The sequence below is a fragment of the Bos grunniens genome, chromosome 5 (assembly GCF_055505025.1).
Source record: "Bos grunniens cultivar Pamir isolate PY7600 chromosome 5, Bosgru_T2T1.0, whole genome shotgun sequence".
Lineage (NCBI taxonomy): Eukaryota > Metazoa > Chordata > Mammalia > Artiodactyla > Bovidae > Bos > Bos grunniens.
Window position 1 is genome coordinate 46524176 of NC_141169.1, and position 13480 is coordinate 46537655.

General features: G+C 40.9%; 1 protein-coding gene across 1 annotated transcript in view; it reads right to left on the reverse strand.

The window, feature by feature from the left end:
- The window catches only part of LOC147371878 (uncharacterized), an 80761-nt gene that overhangs the window by 44522 nt on the left and 22759 nt on the right, over positions 1 to 13480 (reverse strand). The gene's annotated exons all lie outside the window — the stretch shown is intronic.

Below are 13480 nucleotides of genomic sequence, written 5' to 3' on the forward strand. Positions count from 1 at the left end.
AGTAATGGCATCAACCTCATGTAGTTGTTGTAGTGATTAATACATGTATAGCTTTTGAAACAATGCTGAAAACATGGCTAGCATTCAGACTGGCTTAGCTGTTATTGTTACTGTTGCTTTATTGTTTTTTCTTTTTGTATGCCCCAATGAAAGTATTATAAAAATATACCCATATATTCCCACTTTAAATGCTTACTGTTAAATTGGAGAAACAAACTATGTATACATAAAATATTTAAAGAATAGTTAAAAGGCCCTGTTTGAGAAGAACAAATATTTAGACTAATTACCCATACAAGTAGTGAGAATGATCAGTATGGGGAAGAATATTCAGTGAGGGAACATGTCACTTAGAAAGAGGGTCTTGGGAGGGACCTTGAAGAAACAGTATTTTGGCTTTGGATTCTGTGGAGAATTAATGACCAGTGTGGACGACCTAAGTTAGCCAAGTTCCTGTCTGTCCCCCCAAGGTCAGATGTGGATGAGGGGAAGTGGTAGGCTGTTTTCTATTATTCAGACTTGATTCTTTTGAAACATTCTCTCCAGTTTTTTGGGTGTGGAGGTCAAAAGTTCAGTGACTTGTCTCTGTGACATAATACCAGTTTCCTCATATTGGGTTGCAGTTTTCGTTGTTATTTCAATAGTTGAATTTCCCACAACACCATCAATTTCTTTTCAAGGAAGTACAAGAGCCAATTCAAAGAAAACAGTGTTGGCCCTTCTTGGTGAAAAGCAAGGAATTTCTTAAGCTCTGAACACTGTTTACTTCTTTGCTTACTTCGCCCACTTTGTCCAGATTCCATTCTCTGGTGGAAATATGTGCATACTTCTACAGTTATTTTCTTTGTGTGTCTATAATTTTACGTGGCAGTTTTGCTAAGAACTACAGTTTTTTAATTTAATCTCATTAGAGGCAGTAATGATTTATTTTCATTCTTAGTGCAAATAATATTTGGTCCTTCTCTCTCAAGATTTTAATACAGTGGTGTATTTTGGTGTATATTTTAATATATTGGTGTGAAAAAAAATTCTGTTATACTTTCTGCCTCAAAATGGGTCTCCCTGATGTCTATACTTTCCACTTTAATCCACACACAACACTGCATGAATTGTCTTGCTGAAGCACAAGTCTGATGTCCTTTCTAAAACTCTTGGTGGCTCCCTGTCACACATAGAATGAAATCCACACTCCACTGTGTGACATCCATCACTCTGTCCAGCTTCCCAGGCCTCCGTCATCCTTGCTGTTGTTCACTGTTCACTCTGCTCTGACCCTGAGAAAAGGGAGTTCTCATTCACACCTCAGTGCCTTTGATCATGCAGGTTCCTCTCATTACACTGGCCTTCCCTCTTCTCTTCTGGAAATGTTCTGATTATGCATCAGTAACTTTTCTGGAACTGGCTGCTCCAGATCTAAATAATTGTTTTCCCTCAGGCTCTCCAGCCTTTTGACTCATACCTCCAGCTGGTTGTTGCTCTTTGGTGGGCTTCTGTTGACAACAGAAGCCATTGTTTATTTAGAAGTATTGAGATAATTGACTTTATAGACTAAAACTGCCTTCTGGATCAATTAAAATTTCAGAAAAGTACATTCTGGAGCATCCAATTAGTCCAACCACCCACCCATACATTTGCTGTTCTTGGATTCTCTAGATCAGTTCAATTCAGTTGCTCAGTCGTGTCCGACTCTTTGCAACCCCATGAATCGCAGCATGCCAGGCCTCCCTGTCCATCACCAATTCCCAGAGTTCACTCAAACTCACATCCATTGAGTCAGTGATGCCATCCAGCCATCTCATCCTCTGTCGACCCCTTCTCCTCCTGCCCCCAATCCCTCCCAGCATCAGAGTCTTTTCCAATGAGTACTGGAGTTTCAGCTTTAGCATCATTTCTTCCAAAGAAGACCCAGGACTGATCTCCTTTAGAATGGACTGGTTGGATCTCCTTGCAGTCCAAGGGACTCTCAAGAGTCTTCTCCAACACCACAGTTCAAAAGCATCAATTCTTCAGCGCTCAGCTTTCTTCACAGTCCAACTCTCACATCCATACATGACCACTGGAAAAACCATAGCCTTGACTAGACGGACCTTTGTTGGCAAAGTAATGTCTCTGCTTTTCAATATGCTGTCTAGGTTGGTCATAACTTTCCTTCCAAGGAGTAAGCGTCTTTTAATTTCATGGCTGTAATCACCATCTGCAGTGATTTTGGAACCCCCCAAAATAGATACTCTAGATAACCGACTTTTATTAGCATTTTCCTAGAATTCACATCGGAGAAGGCAGTGGCACCCCACTCCAGTACTCTTGTCTGGAAAATCCCATGGATGGAGGAGCCTGGTAGGCTGCAGTCCATGGGGTCGCTAAGAGTTGGACACGACTGAGTGACTTCACTTTGACTTTTCACTTTCATGCATTGGAGAAGGAAATGGCAATCCACTCCAGTATTCTTGCCTGGAGAATCCCAGGGATGGGGGAGCCTCGTGGGCTGTCGTCTATGGGGTCGCACAGAGTCGGACACGACTGAAGTGACTTAGCAGCAGCAGCAGAATTCACATAATACATTATGAGCGTACAGGTTGAAAATTAAAGGCACTTCATCTATCTAGGTGCTCCTTTGGTATCCAGGATTCTCCCTACACCATATCCTTCAACACATCACTAAGGTTGGCCTCATTATACCCACTTGACAATGAAACATAGATTCTCGAAGTCAGATGATGTACTGAGGCACATGGAGGCAGGGAAATGCAGTGGATGTAAGCCTGGTGTTTGAAGCCAGACTACATGGATTCAGAACCTACACTGCCTAGGTTTGAATCCTGGCTCTGCTCTTTACTAGCATGTACCATTTACTCAATCATTCTAACAGTGAAGGACTGTTTCTTTCACTGTAAAGTATGGTAGAAGTGTCTTCCTTGGTGGATTTTATTTTTCTCAGGACTAAGATGAGTTAACATATGTAAGACACTTAGAACAGTCTGGCATGTAATAAACATATGTAAGTGTTCAGTTCAGTTCAGTCACTCAGTCGTGTCCGACTCTTTGTAACCCCATGAACTGCAGCATGCCAGGCCTCCCTGTCCATCACCAACTCCCAGAGCTTACCCAGACTCATGTCCATTGAGTCGGTGATGGTCGGTGAGTCCAACCATCTCGTCCTCTGTCATCCCCTTCTCCTCCTACCCTCAATCTTTCCCAGCATCAGGGAGGATCATTTCAAATGAATTAGCTCTTTGCATCAGGTGGCCAAAGTACTGGAGTTTCAGCTTCAACATCAGTCCTTCCAATGAACACCCAGGACTGATCTCCTTTAGGATAGACTGGTAGGTGTTAGCTGTTGTTATTATCATTATTATTTAGTATTAATTTTAATGAGCATAGGAACTAAAAAGTGAATGAGTCAGGACTAGACACAGATTTGTTTGGCTCAAAAAACTGTCAGTTTATACATTTCAAACTGCCTCCTGCTATGCCCATTTGCCTTGAGATTAAAGAATGACAAATTCTTTTCATCTTTTCTCTCAGGAATCCAAACCTTTTATCAGGTTATTTCAGTCTCAGATGCCTGACCACTATTTCCTGCATGCTTTCTGGAGATTGAGGTCTCCCGAAGCATTAACATGAGTGGGGTTGGATTCTGAAGATACTTTGGTTTAAAGTGTACAACCAGTCCATCATGCATGCTTTTTGGAGGTTGAAGGCTCCAGAAGCTTTAGCATGAAGGAGATCAAGTTTTGCTCCCATACAAGGTCATGATGAAAACCATGGGTCTCTTACAAAAATTGTTCTGGGCCAGTTTGCTCTGCCTGTAATGTCACTGGTATTTGCCTACTGGTGTTTAGACTGACTATACTAAGCCGCGGGGGTACAGAGGTCTCAAACCAATCTGACGTGCTTCTTCTAGCACATGCAGCAGCTCTCTCTACCTTCCTTTCCCCCATTAAGGAGTGAAGGAAGGTTTTGTAAAGTTGTAGGAGTATGTCTCTTCCTCCCCAACTGCCTTCCCCCTTCTTCTGTTCCTCAGAAAGGCATGGGCCCCACATTGCCCAGGAAGAACAAAGCAGAGGTGAGAGGCAGATAAGAAGGTGTTATGTTTGGCATGACTGGTTTAGGCTTAAGCTTGTGCCTAAATAGCCATTTAGGGTAAATTTTTTATATCCCTCGAGTGTTAACTTGCTGTGTTTGTATCATATGACAACATAGTTAAACCAGAGTTTATAAGATCTGGTCCCTGAGGGTAGCATGTTTTTTAATTTAGCTGAATTCAGTTAAATCCAACAAATTCATTCTGGATTTCAGTCTATGACATCAGAGTAAGTTCTGTGGACATACATTTATTTAAGATAAGGCTGGTTACTTCCAGAAGTTTAAAGTCTTGTTCAGGAGACAAACAAATAAAGAAATAATTGTAAAGACCCTGGTGCTGGGAAAGATTGAAGGCAGGAGGAGAAGGGAACGACAGAGGATGAGATGGTTGGATGGCATCACCGACTCAGTGGACATGAGTTTGGGTAAACTCCGGGAGTTGATGATGAACAGGGAGGCCTGGCATGCTGCAGTCCATGGGTCACAAAGAGTTGGACACGACTGAGCGACTGAATGGAACGGAATGTGTTAAATTCTATGATCATGCACCAGGAGAAATGGCCCTGATGATTGGCTGGGGATGGTGGTAGTAGGGGGAGTTGTCAAGGAAGACTCTCTCTGAAGAGAATATAGGATATCACAACGTGGAAGAAGCAAAAGGAGAAGCAAGAGCTTGGAGATGTGAAAGCACCTGGGTGATTCAACTGACTGATGTAAGAAGGGTAGCTTGAAAACGTTCCAGATATTTTATAAGATTAATGGTTTACAACAGCTCCGTAACATATGTTCTGTTGTTATTTCCATTTTACAAATGAGGAAGCCAACTTCCCCAGTGACAAATTTTGAACAAGGCAAGCTACCTCCAAAGAAATATACAATCATTAGTCATTAAACTTAACTACTATCTTCTATACCACCCCTCTTGTTTGATTTTTCTCAACTGGGACTAGCCATTGGAATCATCTGGAAGATTTCTGGAAATATTCAGATCCTGGTCCTTTCCCCAGACGGTGACTTTGTGTCTTTTCTTGGTAAATGGCTCAGTTATTCAGCCTGATGCTCAAAGTTGAGCTTGGGAGTAATGATAAAGAATCTGCCTGCAATGAGGGAGACCCAGGTTCAATTCCTGGGTCAGGAACATCCCCTGGAGAAGGAAATAGCAACCCACTCCAGTATTCTTGCCCAGAGAATCCCTATGGACAGAGGAGCCTGATGGGCTAACAGCCCATGAGGTCACAAAGAGTTGGACCCATCTGAGCAACTACACTTTATTTCTCTCGTCTTTATTTTCCACATCCAGTTCATCTCCAGATTCTTTCAATTTTCCACCAGAATTTTATCTCAGATTCTTCTACTTGTGTGTCTACTTCCATTTTCAGCATTCATAACCAGAAACCCCCTAACCAACTGATCTCTCAGTCTCTAATCCATTCTAATCCATTCTCCAGATCACAGCCACAGCGATTGTATCATCTCTGGCTCAGAGTCCTCCAATGGCCCCAAGTTGCCCTTGGAATTCAGTCTAAACCTTCAGCATGATTTACAAGGCCCTGTATCACTAAGCCCATGCCTGTTCTCCGGGTTCATTTCATACCACCCTTCCTCTTGTCCAACTACGTGGATGCTGTTTTATTTCCTTCACTCTGAGAAGCTCTTTTCTACCTTACGGTCTTCCCACTTGCTGCTGTTCTTTCTGTGGGAGGGAACCTGCCTTCTCTGGTCCCAGAAATTCCCTGACACTCCTTGATGAAATATCCCTTCTGTCACTCTCTTTTAGTGCATACTGTTCTTTTCTTTGATTGTATAATTTCTTAATATGGTTACATGCAGTTACTTGTTGAAGTTAAAGTCCCAGCACAAGCCTGAATGTTCCATGAGGGTAGGGATTGCACCTGACATATTCACCACTGTGTACCTTACATGTGGCCCACTGTATGGTCCAGAGCAGTTGTGCAATACAGTTTTGATGGCTAATTGATAGGCAAACTGGATACAGAGATGAAGGAGATTTGATAAAAAAAGGTCATTGGATTTGGAAAGGAGGCCGGTTAGGATATGCACTTGCCTGCTTTCAGTTGAATGATGGGGAGGAAACCAAACCTAATAAATCCTGAAGTTGAATGAGAAAGCAAAGAGGAAATAAAATTAATGTCATGTGGAGGTAATAATAATTACTATGTTCCAGACCAGACCATGAACTTGGCACTGTGCATCCATTATTTAATCATCATAGTAACCTTACAGGGTTCTGTTATCTTCATGCTTTGGATAAGGTAGAGAATCTCAGAGAGGTTAAGTAATATGACCTGAATCACGTATTAGACTATAGCAAAACTTCAGAGTTTATTCTCTTAACCAGGGAGCCAATGGCTCTTGAGTGTGCAGAGGAATCATGGCATTGGTTTATTGAAAACCACTACTGTCAAGAGATTGAAATCAGCAGCCCTGAGTTGAAGCCTCTGCCAGCATGTCAGCTTAAAGCTTCATGTCTGTCTGGCTTGCCTTAGATAGTCCCTCAGTAAGAATCTAGGATTTTTTTTTTTTTTTTTTTGATGTCTTAATTCCTTACTTCTTATGGTGGTGCTTTTTTCTTTAAGATTTACTTTGTTTTAACATGTTTCACAGTTGATCACAGTGCCTGGTTTTTAACTGCCCTTTATCTCAAAATCTATTTGTATAGAGTATTAGAAATGTGTGTGTTCTTATTGCTTTTTTTTTTTTTTTTTTACAATGAACAACAGTCTATCTGGAAATAGACTCCATTTTGTTTTCCAAATTCACATTAATTTAATGTGTTAGTCAAGGTTCTCCAGAGAAACAGAACCAGTATATATGCACACACATATATAAAGAAATTTATTTTAAGAAATTGGTTTCTGCAATTATGCAGGCTTGGTGTATCCAAAATCTGATGGGGAAGATCAGCAGGCTGAAGAATCAGTAAAGAGTTATAATTTAAGTCCAAAGGCAGTTTGCTGGTAGAATTCCTTCTTGCTCAGGGGAAGTCAAGCCTTTTGTTCTAGTCAGGTTTTCAGCTGATTGGAAGAGGCCCACATACCTTAAGGACGGCAATCTGCTTTGCTCAAAGTCCACTGATTTAAATGTATATCTCATACAAAAAACACCCTCATAGGAACTTTAAGAATGGTGTTTGACCAAATATTTGGGCACTGTGGCTCAGCCAAGTTAACACATAAAATTAACCATCACACTTGGCATTTTTCAAGTTGGACTCTGCAGAACCATATTCTAGTTGTTAATAGGTTACCAGGAAGAATGAAGCAGAGGAGTTCAGTAGTTCACTGATTAAACATATTTGTCTTTTAAGAAAAAGACATAAACTTTTAAGAAAATTAAATGTGCATTAATTTTTTTAAACACCATCCTTGTAGAGAAGGGGGACAAAAAGAAGCAAATGTGGAAAAATATGAGAAACCTATTGAAAATGTGTCCATTTCCCCAGTACTCCTTGACTCCCCCATCCTGCAACACAAAATTAGTGCAGCCCTGTTTTGTATGTGTGAATATAGTATGTGTGTATATTGATGTATGTCTGTATGTTACACATTCATCTGTTAAAGACTGGAAATTCCTGAGGTCAAGGAAACTGCTCTGTGTAACTGCTACACCAGGAAGCTAAGGCTTCCATAACTATGTGGTGCTTCACCCATAGTTGAAGCACCCTCCTCCACCACCACATTGGGAGGAAGTGGGGCTGGGCTTGTTTCCCTAGAAATCCCAAATCCTGAACCCTGCTTCTCAGACCTAAATTGTGCAAAGACGTTTGTCTAAATACTAAAAATAAGTCATCTGGCCCTGGTTCCTGGTGGCTCCCATTTCTACATTGCGGCAACTGCTTGAATGATCAGACCCTGTATCTGAAAAACAGCTAGAACTCTTCTAACTGAGAACTTAAAAATCCACCCTCACTCGTGGGTTGTTTTTCTTGCACTTATTTTCCATTTAAAGATTTAGATACTCCCAAGTAGTTTAACATTAAAGCTGTTCTCAGAGGATAACTAATCTTTTATTCTCCCTAATTCCATAGTCTGTAGTCTACTAGGATAGATGAAGAGATAACCATCAGAGACTTGCAATGGAGACATCATAACCTCTGCCCTCTTTCCCTCCCCTGACTGGGAAAGGAACAGTAGAGGTGGATGCAATTTAGAAGATGAATGGTTATAAAAACCAGAAGTGGGTAAAGTCTCCATAGACTTTGAGGGTAGAGAAGAGATCCTTTGGGGAGTTGGTTTGGGCTGGATCTAGAGCTGGTGCAGGTTGATGCCTGGGCCAAGGCAGAGCAGGAAACCTTGCCCCTAAAGGCTGGGAGTACAGCACTCAAAGCTATGGTTTTTCCCATTGGTCATGTATGGATGTGAGAGTTGGACTGTGAAGAAAGCTGAGCACTGAGGAATTGATGCTTTTAAACTGTGGTGTTGGAGAAGACTCTTGAGTGTCCCTTGGACTGCAAGGAGATCCAACAAGTCCATCCTAAAGGAGATCAGTCCTGCGTGTTCATTGGAAGGACTGATGTTGAAGCTGAAACTCCAATATTTTGACCACCTGATGCAAAGGGCTGACTCATTTGAAAAGACCCTGATGTTGGGAAAGATTGAAGGCAGGAGGAGAAGGGGACGATAGAGGATGAGATGGTTAGAAGGCATCACCGACTCAATGGACATGAGTTTGGGTAAACTCCAGGAGTTGATGATAGACAGGGAGGCCTGGTGTGCTGTGGTTCATGGGGTCACAAAGAGTCGGACACGGCTGAGTGACTGAACTGAACTGAACTGAACTGAAGACTGTTGGCATGAAAAGTAAAACTAATTTAGAGAAAGAAAAAGCAAAACAATCTGGAAACCACAATCTTGCAACGGGGGCTTAAGAGGCAGAAGAGAAATGTCAGAGTAGGATGTGCTACATTTCCATACTACACTACTGAGAGCAGGAGGCTGGCACTTTTTTTTTTCTGATGAATTGAACACCCCCACATAAAGGAACATCAAACCTTTTCAAGCTCAAAACAGATTGCTTATTCTAACATCCCAGAGTAGCTGAAGGAGGCCTGCAAAACCCAGTAGGAAACAGGAAGGCATTAGCTTGCTCTTACATGGGAATCTGTGTATAACCCTTAGTTTTCTCTTTATTAGAAATGCTTCCTGCCTGGCAGACTGAGCAGAGTGTGGCCAGCAGGGCAGGGCTGACTGTTAGCTGCTGTAAGGTTGTACCACCTATTTACCTTCTCATTTCAGCTACATAGTTCCAAATGGTGCAGGGAACCACAGCTAGTTGGCCAATCTGACCATTCTCTTGACACCAGGACTCCTGGATTCTCTCCCCTTGAGCTTGTCTATTCATTAAACAGGAAGAAAATAATATAGACTATTATGGAGCAAAATCAAGGTTTCATTACCACTGCCAGTAAACTGGACAGTAAATGTAAAAGTTAATGGTGCTTGAATTAGCTGGAACGTCATCTCAAGACCCATTCTATGACACCTCTCTAAGTCCACACCATTTGAAATATGGTGTCTGTAGAAATGTAGTTCTCTCTGCATATGCAGGTTATTTGGGAGGGTTTACAGTATGTACATGACAGTGACAAATGGCACTGTTAGTTTCTAAGGGAGACCACAAGAGAAGGATTGCATTTATACTGGTTGTTAAAAACTGTTTAAATTCTTAGTAAGCGATTGCTGAATAATTGAACCACAACCCACATTTCTATTAAACTAGGTCAAATTTAAGTTTGTGTTGCTTGGTTTTTGGTAAAGTAGGCTTTTGTGGTAAAGAACCAACACAGAAGTACTGTTTAACAAAGGACACGATGGGACTCTGGCATTTATGCTAAATGTGCCTCTAGTCATGACAGTTTTCTATCGTATGTTATTGCACTTGAATTCGGTTCAGTTCAGTTCAGTCGCTCAATCACTTCCAACTCTTTGTGACCCCATGAATCGCAGCATGTCAGGCCTCCCTGTCCATCACCAACTCCCAGAGCTCACTCAAACTCACGTTCATGGAGTCAGTGATGCCATCCAGCCATCTCATCCTCTGTCGACCCCTTCTCCTCCTGCCCCCAATCCCTCCCAGCATCAGTCTTTTCCAGTGAGTCAACTCTTCGCATGAGGTGGCCAAAGTACTGGAGTTTCAGCTTTAACATCATTCCTTCCAAAGAACACCCAGGACTGATCTCCTTTAGAATGGACTGGTTGGATCTCCTTGCATTCTAAGGGGCTCTCAAGAGTCTTCTCCAACACCACAGTTCAAAAGCATCAATTCTTCGGCACTCAGTTTTCTTCACAGTCCAACTCTCACATCCATACATGAACACTGGAAAAACCATAGCCTTGACTAGATGGACCTTTGTTGGCAAAGTAATATCTCTACTTTTGAATATGCTATCTAGGTTGGTGGTAACTTTCCTTCCAAGGAATAAGCGTCTTTTAATTTCATGGCTGCAATCACCATCTGCAGTGATTTAGGAACCCAAAAAAACAAAGTCTGACACTGTTTCCCCATGTATTTCCCATGAAGTGATAGGACCAGATGCCATGATCTTCGTTTTCTGAATGTTGAGCTTTAAGCCAACTTTTTCACTCTCCTCTTTCACTTTCATCAAGAGGCTGTTTAGTTCTTCTTCACTTTCTGCCATAAGGGTGGTGTCATCTGCATATCTGAGGTTATTGATATTTCTCCCAGCAATCTTGATTCCAGCTTGTGTTTCTTCCAGCCCAGCATTTCTCATGATGTACTCTGCATAGAAGTTAAATAAGCAGAGTGACAATATATAGCCTTGACGTACTCTTTTTCCTATTTGGAACCAGTCTGTTGTTCCACATCCAGTTTTAACTGTTGCTTCCTGACCTGCATACAAATTTCTCAAGAGGCAGGTCAGGTGGTCTGGTATTCCCATCTCTTTCAGAATTTTCCACAGTTTATTGTGATCCACACAGTCAAAGGCTTTGGCATAGTCAATAAAGCAGAAATAGATGTTTTTCTGGAACTCTCCTGCTTTTTTGATGATCCAGCGGATGTTGGCAATTTGATCTCTGGTTCATCTGCCTTTTCTAAAAGCAGCTTGAACATCTGGAAGTTCACAGTTCATGTATTGCTGAAGCCTGACTTGGAGAATTTTGAGCATTACTTTACTAGCGTGTGAGATAAATGCAATTGTGTGGTAGTTTGAGCATTGCACTTTAGGAAGTAGGTAAATCAGTAAATAAATGAGTTGATATCACCTGGAAACTCTGATGCTCCAAGCACTGTACCCAGATTGATTGAGTCACTTAACCTTCCTTTGCCTTAGTTTCCTCATCTAAAAATGTGGGCATGATACTAAGACTTACTCCCTGGGATGTTTTAAGAATTAAATTAGATAATACATCTAACATGTAACAGAAACAAGCACATAGTGAGGACCTAAATAAACAGTGGCTATTATTTGAGCCTAGGAAATTGTAAACCATATTCATTTTGCAGAGGTAGGAGAGGAAGCTGTATTGCTCAAGTAATTTCCCAAGATCACCAGGGTAATGAAATGATGCTTTAAGGACTGGCACATGGAAGGTACCCCAAGTGTCTTCTTCCTCCCACTTCCCTGATACGTGAGCTAGGTAAGGCAAGAGTTCAACAGCAGAGGACTTACTGGGTTGAGAACACTGACTGCCACATTGTGAATGATGCCCACCGTGGGAGGAGGCAGCTCCTCATAGGTTTATCAGGTCAGCAAGAGTTCATAACTAGAGTAAGTTCTAAGGGTTAGGGATGACAGGATCTAAAGTGTGAGAATATGCCAAGGTGTTAAGGGAAATGAGGTTTGAAATCAGGAAAGTTGGAAAATGGTGGAGAAACCAAGAAGATGAGGCACACAGGGACTTATTTTCCTCTTAGTTCTTTTAATTAGGGGTGCATTCTTCAAATTGGAATCTGAAGACCAGAAGATTCTGGGTGTTCTCTTGTGGGTTAGGGGTTGTGTTTCAGTTATTCAGCAGTTGATTACTAAAAATGTTAACAGTTTTTAACAACCACTGTAAATGCAATTTTTCTCTTGTGGTCTCTCTCAGAAACTAACATTGCTATTTCTCACTGTCATGTACATTATGTAACTTCTTCCCAAAAATCTGCAAATGCAGGTGGATATTATTGTAAAAGAAGTCTGTGCCTGAGTTAAAAAAATCCTAGACAGAGATCATTCTCTGCTTGTGACATATAATTGTGTTGATTAGTGTCCTCACATTAATCCAAACTTCAGAACTACTCTGTAAATTAATCCTTTAAATTATATCAAATTTAACTCATCTGTGATGGTATCAGTTGATTCAGATGATAGGTACTGCACAGCTCAGCTCCAGTTCTGCACTTGGGTGGTCACAGAGTTCCTTAGGTGTAGTGGTACAAATTTGTATGTGGCAAAAGTTAAATCTAAAAATACCTCAAACACCCTGAATTGCAATATGTGTTAATCAGATTGTTATAAAGCTCAATTTGAGAGCTACACCACCAACATTTTCAATCCCTCAATATTTTAAGATTTCTTTCACTTCAATTCTTGGAGTAATTTTTCTCTCTGTGAACATCAGATATTCTGATACTGTGATACCTAATTCTTAGCTCACATCACATCACCTAGTGTGTCACCAGGGTGTCTCTATACACTGGTTAAGATGATGATAAAGCCCCAGGTGGAGCCACCAGACAGAAAAAGACTGGATCTTGGGATGACCACCTGGAGGGAAGCTGCCCAAGTGCTTGACACTTGCTTAGGAGAGCAAGAAGTCAACTTCTGTTGTGTTAGGATTCTACTTTCTCAAACTTTCTCAATCCAATAATTTAGTTGGAATAATATATCTATTCTGATACTGCTACATCTGATGTCTTAGCTCAGATAACAGAAAATCATGCTTTCTTGTATGAAAATTATGCTTTCTTTTTTGAAAATCATGCTTTCTTTTTTATCCAAAGCAACAATGTAGTTATGTTGACTATTATCTTGAATATTTATGAGTATTGACTAAAATGTCGGTTATTATTCTAATAGTTTTAAATGTATTACCTCATGCTGATCTCACAAGAATTTTGAGAGATAGGATTTTAAAATCCTTACTTAAAAGATGAGGAATCAAAAAGATTATGGCATAGAGAGGGGAAATATTTTGCCTAGGATCAGATGACTGTTTGGAACCTAGATTGTTTTGATTCAAATTTATAGTTCACCTGTGAATTTTCAATCTTGTAACAGTTGTACATCAAAATCACATGAGGTGCTCACAGCAGAGACTAATTCTTGCTCACTGAAATCCACTTACTGGCCTAGTAGCTATACTGTATTATTCTCCCTTCCTTACAGTTAGGAGCGACCATATAACAAAGTTCTCCTTAAAAGAACAAG